Here is a 12,202-nt window from a genome sequence, read left to right on the forward strand (position 1 = left end):
AAGATTTTGAGTTTTTTGGAGTATGCCAACTACTTTAATTATAATATTTAAAACAGTTTTGTATTATAGTATAGACTCAAGCTAAAAGAAATTGCAGTATTAAAATAGTTCCCAAACTACATTTATCTTGAAATCTGCTATTTAAGTAACATATCAAAGAAAGAACCCAAAAATGCCAAAATAGAAATCTTATTTGGTCATGGTGAGATTCTTCTCAAGTTGTAGAACAATTTCTTTAAAAGCAGAACCCTCAACCTAATGAGCTTCATTCCCTGAGACAAGGTTCTCTAACACATGCTGACTCTCTCCATCTGTAGGTTTTGTCCTGTGGTCTTGTCTAAATTTCCCACACTGCCCAAATCTTTCTGGTTGTTCTTTTCAGCCTGTACTTCTGACATCTTATCTTCTGAAGCTTGTTTTAATGCCAATCTCTTCTTTATAATAAGCAGTTTTCCCTCTAAATTCATAGATTCTTTCTGTGAACTTATTAAGATTTCATTTAAGACATACAAATTTCATGTATTTCATATATACAGATTCATATTTCATGATATCCATGAGTCCACCTTCATGGCATCAATTTTCTTTCTTTTTAATTTTTTTTAATTTAAATTTTTAAAGTTTTTAACAGATTCAATGTGATTTGCAGATACAGTTCTAAGAAAATAATGGTATTCCATCATTCCCTTCTTCCTTCCTTCCCTCTCTTCCTTCCCTCTCTCCCTCCTACTCTTCTTCCTTCTCCTTTTCAGTTTTTTTAATTTTAGTTTTTGAGATACCATTTTATACATTTATATTACACTAAAAAGGCTTACTACTTCACCAAATAAGAAGTTTAACAAGTAAAAATAAAAAGACCATAGTTAAGTGGGAATATAGATGAAGACTATAAACAATAATTGAATGGAAAAATGACCATTCCATCCATATACAGTAAATTTTAAAGCAATCACAAATAATCAAAATTTTGGTGAGTATGACATTCTTAACCATTGGTTTGACAAAGGTATAAAACAAGATTTCACAAAAAAATTTACAACAATGAAGATCCACTAGACATTTTCTTCTTTTTATTTCTTTTTTGTTTGTTTGCTTTTAAATTTAGAACATGAGGTATTTGTCTTTCTGGGTTCAGCTTTTTTCACACAACATGATGTCCTCCAGTTGTGTCCATTCTGCTGCAAATGATAGAATTTCATTTTTTTAGCTGAGTAATACTCCATTGTGTATACTTACCACATTTATTTTATCCATTCATCTGATGATGGATGCCTTGGTTGATTCCAGATTTTGGCTACTGTGAACAGTGCTGCTGTAAATATGGTGGTACAGATACCTCTCTGTTACACTGTGTTTAAGTCTTTTGAGTATATTCCAAGTAGTGGGATATTCTTTACAGAATTGCAAAAAGCAATCCTAAAATTCATTTGAAATCACAAAAGACCCAGAATAGCCAAAGTGATCCTGAGCAAGAAATCTCCACACTGTTTTCACAGTAGCTGTATTAATTTCCATTCCCACCAATAGTAAATAAGTGTTCCCCTTTGTCCACATCCTCACCAGCATTTGTTACTCTGTGTTTTGGATTTTAGCCATTCTGACGGGGTGAGGTGATATCTCAATGTTAGTTTGATTTGCATTTCTCTTATGGTTAGTGATGTTGAGCATTTTTTTTTTCAAATATTTGTTGACCTTTTTTTATTTCTTTTGAGAACTGTCTATTGAAGTTCTTTGCCCAATTCTCAACTGGATTGGTTGTTTTTTTATTGTTGAGTTTTTTTTTTTTATTTGACAGAATTAGACAGTGAGAGAGAGAGACAGAGAGAAAGGTCTTCCTTCTGTTGGTTCACCCCCCAAATGGCTGCTACGGCTGGAGCTATGCTGATACGAAGCCAGGAGCCAGGTGCTTCCTCCTGTCTCCCATGTGGGTGCAGGGGCCCAAGGACCTGGGCCCTCTTCCACTGCCCTCCTGGGCCACAGCAGAGAGCTGGACTGGAAGAGGAGCAGCCAAGACTAGAACCTTGTGCCCATATGGGATGCTGGCACCACAGGCAGAGTGAGCCATGTCACTGACCGCTATTGTTGAGTTTTTAAAGTTTCTGATGTATTTAGGATATTAATCTTATGTCACATAAGTGGTTTGTTAATATTTTTTTCCATTCTGTTGGATATCTCCACTCTATGGATCATTTCCTTTTCTGTTAAAAAGCCTCTGAGTATGATATAGTCCCATTTGTCCAGTTTTGCATTTGTTGCCTGTGCTTTGGGGATCTTGTCCAAGAAGTTGTCTCCTACTTCGGTGTCTCAGCATGTTTCTCTGTGTTTTTTTCCATCAAATTTATTGTCTCAGTTCTTAAATTTTGGTCTTTGATCCATCTTTATTTTTGTATATGGTGAAAAGGATGGATCTAATTTTATTATTCTACAAATATGCATCCAGTTTTGGCAGCAGCTTGCTTAAAAGAGATTATCCTTACTAGGAGATATGGTCTGAGCACCTTTTTCAAAAATAAGTTGGCTTTAGTATGAATTAATTTCTGGGCTCTCTGTTCAGTTCCACTGATCTATGTGTTGGTTTTTATGCCAGACTATGCTGTTTCAATTTTGTAGTCAGGTAGTGTGATGCCTCCAGCTTGATTTTTCTTGTTCAGGATCGCTTTGGCTATTCTGGGTCTTTTTTGGTTCCAAATGAATTTTAGGATTGCTTTTTCAAATTCTGTAAAGAATGTCATTGGTCAGAGAGAACCCCCTCTGCTTGTTCACTACAGAAATGCCTGCAATGCCTTGGGGACTCAACTGAGCTGGGAGCTTAATCTGGATCTCTCACGTGGATGAGAGACTCAACTAGTTGAGCCATCACTTGCTGCCTCCCAGGGTGTGCATTTGCAGGGGACTAAAATTTGGAGGGGAGCCAGGACTTGAACTCAGGCACTCTGTTATAGACACAGGCATCTCAACTGGCAGTTCCACTTGTTAGGCCAATCTCCTGCCCCTAACTAAGATTTATTTATTTTTTAATAATGGCTTGTTTGGAGGAATGAGTGATTTGTACCTACACAATTAGGAAGAATTGGCATGGGCAGAACTCATAATTCTCAACTCAATTCATTTCTTTTCTATTCAGTTGAGTGCAATACAATGCAATGCAATGCACTGTCTACATATTAGGTAGCAGCCAAGGTGTGCCTTGCTCATTCTCCCTTAGGACTTATGTTTGAAAATGTTCAATTGTCAGTGCCTGTAGCCCTTTGCCTAGGGTTTTGTTAGGTTGTAAGCACCCACTCTGCCCTCACCACAAAGGCACAAGTCCTTTAGTCAGTACTAGTTCAGTCAATATATGGATGGAGATGGTGTGTAAATAGTCCAGCTCCCATGCTTTTGGCAATGCATGTTCTATGCTGGCTCTGGAAAATCCCTAGCAACATGAAACACCAGTGTCCCACAGTGGAAATTTGATACATGCCTAATATTGTCTTCTTCCCCAGTTACTCCTTTTTTTTTTTTTTTTTTTTGGACAGGCAGAGTGGACAGTGAGAGAGAGTGAGAGAGAGAGAGAAAGGTCTTCCTTTGCTGTAGGTTCACGCTCCAATGGCCGCCGCGACCAATGCGCTATGGCCGGTGCACTGCGCTGATCCGAAGGTAGGAGCCAGGTGCTTCTCCTGGTCTCCCATGGGGTGCAGGGCCCAAGCACTTGGGCCATCCTCCACTGCACTCCCGGGCCACAGCAGAGAGCTGGCCTGGAAGAGGGGCAACTGGGACAGAATCCGGCACCCCAACCGGGACTAGAACCTGGTGTGCCAATGTGCGCTGGCTCCCCAGTTACTCCTTTATAGTGTTTACCAAGCCTCCAGAATAAACTCCTTCAACTCAGGGAAAAAAATGTCATTGATATTTTGAGAGGGGTAACATTGAATCTTTTTTTAAAACTATTATTTAGGGCCGGCGCCGCGGCTCACTAGGCTAATCCTCCGCCTAGCGGCGCCGGCACACCGGGTTCTAGTCCCGGTCGGGGCGCCGGATTCTGTCCCGGTTGCCCCTCTTCCAGGCCAGCCCTCTGCTGTGGCCAGGGAGTGCAGTGGAGGATGGCCCAGGTGCTTGGGCCCTGCACCCCATGGGAGACCAGGAAAAGCACCTGGCTCCTGGCTCCTGCCATCGGATCAGCGCGGTGCGCCGGCCGCAGCGCGCGGGCCATGGCGGCCATTGGAGGGTGAACCAACGGCAAAGGAAGACCTTTCTCTCTGTCTCTCTCTCTCACTGTCCACTCTGCCTGTCAAAAAATAAAAAAAAAAAAAAAAAAAAAAAAAAAAAAAAAAAAAAAAACTATTATTTAATGAATATAAATTTCCAAAGTACAGCTTATGCATTACAATGGCTTCCCCCCAATAACTTCCCTCTCACCCACAACCATCCCCTTTCAAGCTGCCTCTCCCCTTCCATTCACATAAATATTCATTTTCAATTATCTTTATATACAGAAGATCAGTTTAGCATATATTAAGTAAAAATTTCAACAGTTTGCACCCACATAGAAACACAAAGTGAAAAATACTGTTTGAGTACTAGTTATAGCATTACATCTCAATGTACAGCACACTAAGGACAGAGATCCTACATGAGGAGTAAGTGCACAGTGACTCCTGTTGTTGACTTAACAAATTGACATTCTTGTTTATGGCCTCAGTAATCACCCTAGGCTCTTGTCATGAGTTGCCAAGGCTATGGAAGCCTTTTGAGTTCATTGACTCTGATCATATTTAGACAACGTCATAGTCAATGTGGAAGTTCTCTCCTCCCTTCAGAGAAAGGTACCTCCGTCTTTGATGACCTGTTCTTTCCACTGGGATCTCACTCACAAAGATCTTTCATTTAGTTTTTTTTTTTTTTTTTTTTTTTTTTTTTTTTTTGCCAGAGTGTCTTGGCTTTCCATGCCTGAAATACTCTCATGGGCTTTTCAGCTGGATCTGCATGACTTAAGGGCTGATTCTGAGGCCAGAGTGCTGTTTAGGACATCTGCCATTCAGATAAAGTATTAATAACCAGAATCTACAAAGAGATCAAGAAACTCCACAAAAACAAAACAAACAACCCACTTAAGAGATGGGCCAAGGACCTCAATAGACATTTTTCAAAAGAGGAAATCCAAATGGCCAACAGGCACATGAAAAAATGTTCAAGATCACTAGCAATCAGGGAAATGCAAATCAAAACCACAATGAGTTTCCACCTCACCCCGGTTAGAATGGCTCACATGCAGAAATCTAGCAACAACAGATGCTGGCGAGGATGTGGGGAAAAAGGGACACTAACCCACTGTTGGTGGGAATGCAAACTGGTAAAGCCACTATGGAAGTCAGTCTGGAGATTCCTCAGAAAACTGAATATAACCCTACCATTCAACCCAGCCATCCCACTCTTTGGAATTTACCCTAAGGAAATTAAATTGGGAAACAAAAAACGGTCTGCACCTTAATGTTTATTGCAGCTCAATTCACAATAGCTAAGACCTGGAATCAACCTAAATGCCCATCAACAGTAGACTGGATAAAGAAATTATGGGACATGTACTCTATAGAATTCTATATAGCAGTAAAAAACAATGAAATCCGGTCATTTTCAACAAAATGGAGGAATCTGGAACACATTATGCTGAGTGAAATAAGCCAGTCCTCAAGGGACAAATACCATATGTTCTCCCTGATCGGTGACAACTAACTGAGCACCAAAAAGGAAACCTATTAAAGTGAAATGAACACTATGAGAAATGGTGAATTGATCAGCCCTTGCCCTGACTGTTGATGAACAACTTAATACGTTATCCCTCTTAGTGATTTTTTTGTTTGTTCTACTTAATACTTTTGGTTTAATTCTGAAATTAATACACAGTTATTCCTAAGTGTTGAAACTTAACTGAAAAGTGATCCCTGTTAAATATAAGAGTGGGAATGAGAGAGGGAAGAGATGTACAGTTTGGGACCTGCTCAATCAGACTTGCCCCAAATGGTAGAGTTAGAAACATGCCAGGGGATTCCAATTCAATCCCATCAAAGTGGCATGTACCAATGCCATCTCACTAGTCCAAGTGATCAATTTCAGCTCACAATTGATCATAATGATAGGACTAAGAGCCAAAGGGATCATATAAACAAGACTAGTGTCTGCAAATACTAACCGATAGAATAAAAAAAGGAGAGAATGATCCCACATGGAAATGAGATACACAGCAGACTCATAGAATGGCGGATGTCCTAAACAGCACTCTGGCCTCAGAATCAGCCCTTAAGGCATGCGGATCCAGCTGAAAAGCCCATGAGAGTATTTCAAACACTGAATCTTTAAATTGCTTTAGCTAGTACAGATATTTTAATGATACTGATTCTTCTGATCCATGAGAAAAGAATATCTTTCCATTTTTTTGTGTCCTTGATGATTTCTTTCTTCTATGTTTAATAATTTTCATTGTAGAGATCATTCACTTCTTTGGTTAAATATATTCATAACTATTTGAAATTTTTTTGCTATTGTGAATGGAATTTCTTTCTTGATGTCTCTTTCTGTGAGTTCATTATTAGCATACAAAAAAGCTACTTTTTCATTTTTTTTGTAACCTGTGACTTAAATGAATTGATTGATCTACCAGCATTTTGGTGGAGTGTTTTTCTATGTGCAACATCTTGCTGTCTACAAACATGAATAATATGACATTTTTTTCCAGTTTCAATGTCTGTTCTCTCTCTCTCTTTTTCTCTCTCTCTCTCTTTCCTCTCTCTCTCTCTCTCTCTCTTTCTCCTTCCTAATTTCTCTTTAAAAATTTGCGTTAGTATATTGAATAAGATTGTTCAAAGTGGACATCCTTGTCTGGTTCCAGATCTGTGCTTTCAGATTTTCACCATTCAGTATGATATTGGGTATTGGTTTGTGATATATAGCATTTATAATTTTAAGGAATGTTCCTTATATACCTAATTTGTGGAAGGTTTTTTTTTTATCATGAAGGATGTTGAGTTTTCTCAAATGATTTCTCTGAATCTATTGAGATACCATGTGTTTTTTTTTTTTCATTTTATAGATGTGATTTATGACATATATTGATTTGTGAATGTTGAACCTCCTTAGCATTTCTGAAATAAATCCCACTTGACCATGATACATAATCTTTTTGATGTGATTTTGGATTTGATTTGCTAGTATTTTGGTGAGAATCTTTGCTTCTAGGTTCATTAAAGATAAAGATATGTAGTTTACTTTTTGTGTCATTTATTTGGTTTTAGCATTAAAGTAATGCTTCCCACATAAAAAGTTTGGCAGACTTCCATCCTATTCAGTGTTTTGGAATATTTTGAAAAGTATTGGAGTTACTTCCTCTTTGATTGTTTCATAGAATTCAGTAGTAAAGCTATCAGGTCCCAGTCTTTTCCTTGATGAAAGACTTTTGATTACTGCTGAAATGTCATTGCTACCTATGGGTCTGTTTATGTTATTTATATCTTCTTGAGTTAATCTTGGAAGGTTATATGAATCCAGGAATTTATCCATTTCTTCAAGGTTTTCCAGTTTATTAGCATATAGTTCTTCAGAGCAGTTTCCTAGGATCTTTTGTATTTCAGTGGTGTCCATTGTAATGTCTTATTTTTCATGCTAATTGAATTTTTTCTCTTTTTATCCTTTGTTTGACTAGAGATTTACCTGTTTTCTTTATTTTCTCAAAAAACCAGTTTTTGTTTTGTTGATTTTTAAAGTTTATTTATTTCTGTTCTAATCCTTATTATTTTGCATGTCCTGCTGATTTTTGATTTGGTTTGTTTTTCTAAGTCTTCAAGGTGCATCATTAAATCTTTAGTTTGAGACATTTCTATCTTTTTTTTAAAAAGATTTATTTTATTTATTTGAAAGACAGAGTTACAGAGAGGTAGAGATAGAGAGAGAGGTCTTCCATCCGCTGGTTCACTTCCCAGATGGCTGCAATGGTCAGAGCTGTGCCGATCCAAAGCCAGGAGCCAGGTGTCTCTTTCGGGTCTCCCACGTGGGTGCAGGGGCCCAAGGACTTGGGCCATCTTCTACTGCTTTCCCAGGCCACAGCAGAGAGCTGGATCAGAAGAGGGGCAGCTGGGACTAGAACCAGCACCCATATAGGTTGCCAGCGCTTCAGGTCAAGGAAATTTCCTGTGTCACTACGTTGACATCTGCTCATCTAATGTATTCATCGCCTTTTCTTTATGGAGTAGATTTTACTGTAAAAGAGTTTATGGTTTAGCTAGTATGCACGGTATCACTTGATTTGTTGTTTTGGCTTTGGTCCTAGGTGAGCCCAGGATTATAATCTCTAGGTGATCTTTTTTGTCTTAATCAATGTCAACTGTGTCTATAAATGACACAATGGAATAGTCTGCTGCAGTTTATAGGGATAGAGGCATTGTTTTGAGGTGAATAAGGGTTTCCTTAGGTGTATATCCTTGGTCCATAGAGAGTTCAGTCTGCCCCCTTGTTCTACTGGCAAGTCTGAGAGATGCCAGGTCTTGTGGCACCAATTGCTGTGGTTCTAGGACTGTGTGATGTGGATGGACCCTTCCTCAGGTCCTGTTAGGAGAGTCCAACCAGTGCTGTGGCTTATAATACAGCCCTACTCCTATGACTAGAGGATGTGAACTGAACCCTTCCCCAGCCCTTTGGGTAACTACAAGATATAAAAGAGATTTAACTCTGGAGGGTTTGAGTCTAGAGAGATGGGTAACAGGTAGCTTGTTTCCTATGTCCACCAGGTAGATTGCAGTGGCACCAAGAAATTTATAATGAATTGTTACAGCCCTGGTGTTATAGGGCATAGTGGGGTCATTACCCAGATCTCCAAGGGTGGGAATGGATTTTTTTATGGGCTGCTTCTTATTGTTAGCCCCCAGAAGCTAATGAATTCCCCTTGCTCACACGGAGTGCATGAGTGTAGTTCTGGGGCTCATGCCCCAAAACTCCCACAGTTGCAGGATGTAGAGAATCTGCCTTTTGCCCCACATGTTGTCCTGACTCTACAATGCTGTAGGAGAATAGAGGCATGTGGTATGACTTTCTGTTGCTAAATATGGCACTAAATATGGCACTCTGTGGGAGTGGGAGAGGGAACAGAAGTTAGGCAGCTTCCCTCCTCCAAGCCCAGCAATTGTTTAGACCCCAGTCAAATCTCCAGACTGAACTAAAGTCAGTAGGTGACTATGGAATTCCCTCTCAGCTAAAACTGAGTGGCAGGGTGCATGGTGATTTCTTCCATCTTGATGTGGCAAGATGGCCTCAACTCACAGCCAGAAGCTGGCTGCATTGCATGGCTGGCTGAAATGGTGTCTCCTTCTTCTCTCTTCATGTCCCACAGAGTCTTCATTGTTTTTTCACTTCTTCCCTGAAAATTTCTGTCAATCAGACCCCTGGAAACGAAGTTCTTCCTTTGTTCTTTTCATATCCCAAAGCAGCTTAAGTTTGTATGGCTGTACCCTAACCAGGCATCTTAAATCTCCCCTTGGCATCAATTTTCTCCAAGTTTTCTTTTAAGAACAGCTGAACAATATATCCTGTCTAATGCAATATTTTGCATTTTAAAAACAATTTTTACCTCTTCAATTTCCTTCTTCAGAGCTTCAATTATAGTCTTGATTTGGTATTCTTACATTACTTGTTATGGAGTTTTTTCTTGATTTGCATCAACTGTTGACTTACATTCCATGAAATGTTTTGTCTGTGTTCGGTGCCTGAGCAACAGGGTCATGCAGTCCTCACTGAGTGCTGCCAGCCAGTCTGCCTGCGCTACCTTCCTCTTCTGAGCAGGCAGCCTCAGTGACTACTTGCCTCACTGACTTTCTCCATTGCTGCAGGCCACCAAGACACAGCCAAATCTCATTTGTATTTACTGAGTGCTTTTTATTGAAGCATGGGATTAAGCAGTGCACTAATCAGTTTTGCCTTACTATAATGAAATGCCTGAGGCTGGGTTGCTTTATAAAGAAGAGAGGTTTATTTTGGCTCACAGTTCTGTGAGTGCAAGATTGAGGGGCCAAATTTGGTAATGTCTGCCTCTTCCTTCCCTTCCCTTCCCTTCCCTTCCCTTCCCTTCCCTTCCCTTCCCTTCCCCTTCCTCCCCTCCCCTCCATTTATTTGAAAGGCAAAGATAGAGCGAGAGAGGGAGAGAGAGAGAGAGAGAGAGAGAGAGAGACCATAGATCATCCATCCATGGGCTCAGGCTCAGTACCTAAATGCCCACATTGGGTTGGGCCAGGCTGAATCCAGGAGCTCAAAATTCAATACTGGTCTCCTACATGGTTGTCAGGGACCCAGGTACTTGAGCTATCCTCTGATGCTGCCCAGGTACATGTTAGTAAGAAGCTGCATCCAAAGTACAGGAGGCCAGAGTCAAATCAGGCACTCGGATACGGGATGTGAGTGTCCCAAGTGGCATCCTGATCCCTGCCCCCTGGTAATGGCCTCCTTGCTGGCAGAATCCCGAGGCAGCACAGGATTTAACATAGCAAGAGAAAGGGAGCATGTTTATGCCTTCTGGTTTCTCTCTTCTCATGAAGCCACCAGCATTCAACCACAGGTGCACCATTTTGATGACTTTTTCTAAACCTAATCGTCTCCAAAAAGCTCCACCTGTCAACACAGTAGTGGGATTCAGTTTCACCCTCTTATACCTTACAGTGGGGATTGAATGTTAACACATGACTCCTGTGGAACCCACTGAGAATACATCCGAACATGGCAGGCACTTTAATCCTAAGTGGTCTTCATTAGATCCTAGGAATATGAGAACCAAAATAGAGAACAGTAATATAGGATCATAATAGGAATAGATACATAGGAACCAAAAGAAAAGAAAAGAAATTGAGAATAGGATGTTAAGAGCTGGAGGCTGTGGTTTTAATTTATTTATGTTTTTGGAAATATTTATGTATTAGAAAGAGTGACAGGTGAAAGAGAGAGTGCACATTCTTCCATCTGCTGATTCAGTCCCCAAATGGCCTCAGTGAAGCTTGGAACTCCATCTGGGTCTCCCATGTGTGTGTCAGGGATCATGCACTTGGGCCATATTTTGATGCTTTCCCAGGTGCAATACTAGGAGTAGGATCTGAAGTGGGTCTGCTGGGACTTGAACTGAATTCAAGGGGGATGCTGGTACTACAGGTGGCTGAAGTTTTAATACCACTCCTTTCGCCACTCATGTGTCCTTTGACCTGTCTGTGAAGTGTAGCCACTCATACTTAATCTCCTCATGTCTTAAATTTCTGGTAAGGATAATATGTATTATATATCAGCATCCTGAAAAATTAATGATGGAATATAAATGTAAGATAATATTCTTAACTATTATTTATCACCTATACTTTTCCCTTTATATTTCAGTGATTTGAAGAATACAAAGGTCAGGTCCTATTTCAATAAACTGTTCCTGTAACTAAATATTTCCAGTGGACAGACAATATTCACCACAGCATTATTACAGAGAAACCTTGTTTCTGATGGGAGTTGACCTGTGAAAGTGAAAGTGAAGCAGCTCTAAAGAAAAAGGCAGCTTCACTAAAGTCAATAGTGAGGTGGAAATGGACATGTCTCCTAAGCTCTGTATGTACTAGGTCTGTCTATTTCAGGACATGACAAATGTCAAGACTTTAGCTGTTTCAGCCTCTCTTGCCTGATGTCATTGTTTCTGACTGCCATTGTTTAATCAAAGTCACAGAATATACTAACTTTTGTATTATAGTAGGATGAGGCAGTAAAAGTGGTTTTATAAGAAAAGAGTAGGAAGTAACCCGATATACATCTTTATAACCCAAAGTTAGATGGTTTCCTATTGATCTGAGGTGAATAGGTTTTGTGTTCACACCTTTGAATTTCATCAGAGTTTTATGCATTTAACCAATGTGGAATTATCCAGAAAATATTTTTAAAATACATTAAGAACTTGAGTAAGAGAAATGGAAAATACAACATGCTCAACAGATTTCTGTATATAGCTTCTTATCAACAAAAATCAACCTTTCTTCATAGGGTAACCTGCAGTATCTAGGCAAGCAGATTATGTCCAAGAAACAAAGAGAAAATTATGAAGGAGAGACAAAGGAGTGCATCATACTCCCTGAAGAAGGGAAAGTCTATGTTCGTCTTTGTGGTAAGTAGTCTCTTCTTAATTATTTATAGATTTTGCTGTTATGAAATTCTAGAGAAAAGA

General features: G+C 39.6%; 1 pseudogene; it reads right to left on the reverse strand.

The window, feature by feature from the left end:
- Nucleotides 1-287: 287 nt before the first annotated feature.
- On the reverse strand, nt 288-10,733 carry LOC149128103 (centromere protein H pseudogene; annotated as a pseudogene).
- Between the last annotated feature and the right edge of the window lie 1,469 nt (nt 10,734-12,202).

The sequence above is a fragment of the Oryctolagus cuniculus genome, chromosome 2, assembly GCF_051225735.1.
Source record: "Oryctolagus cuniculus isolate XC-2025 breed Fujian yellow rabbit chromosome 2, ASM5122573v1, whole genome shotgun sequence".
Lineage (NCBI taxonomy): Eukaryota > Metazoa > Chordata > Mammalia > Lagomorpha > Leporidae > Oryctolagus > Oryctolagus cuniculus.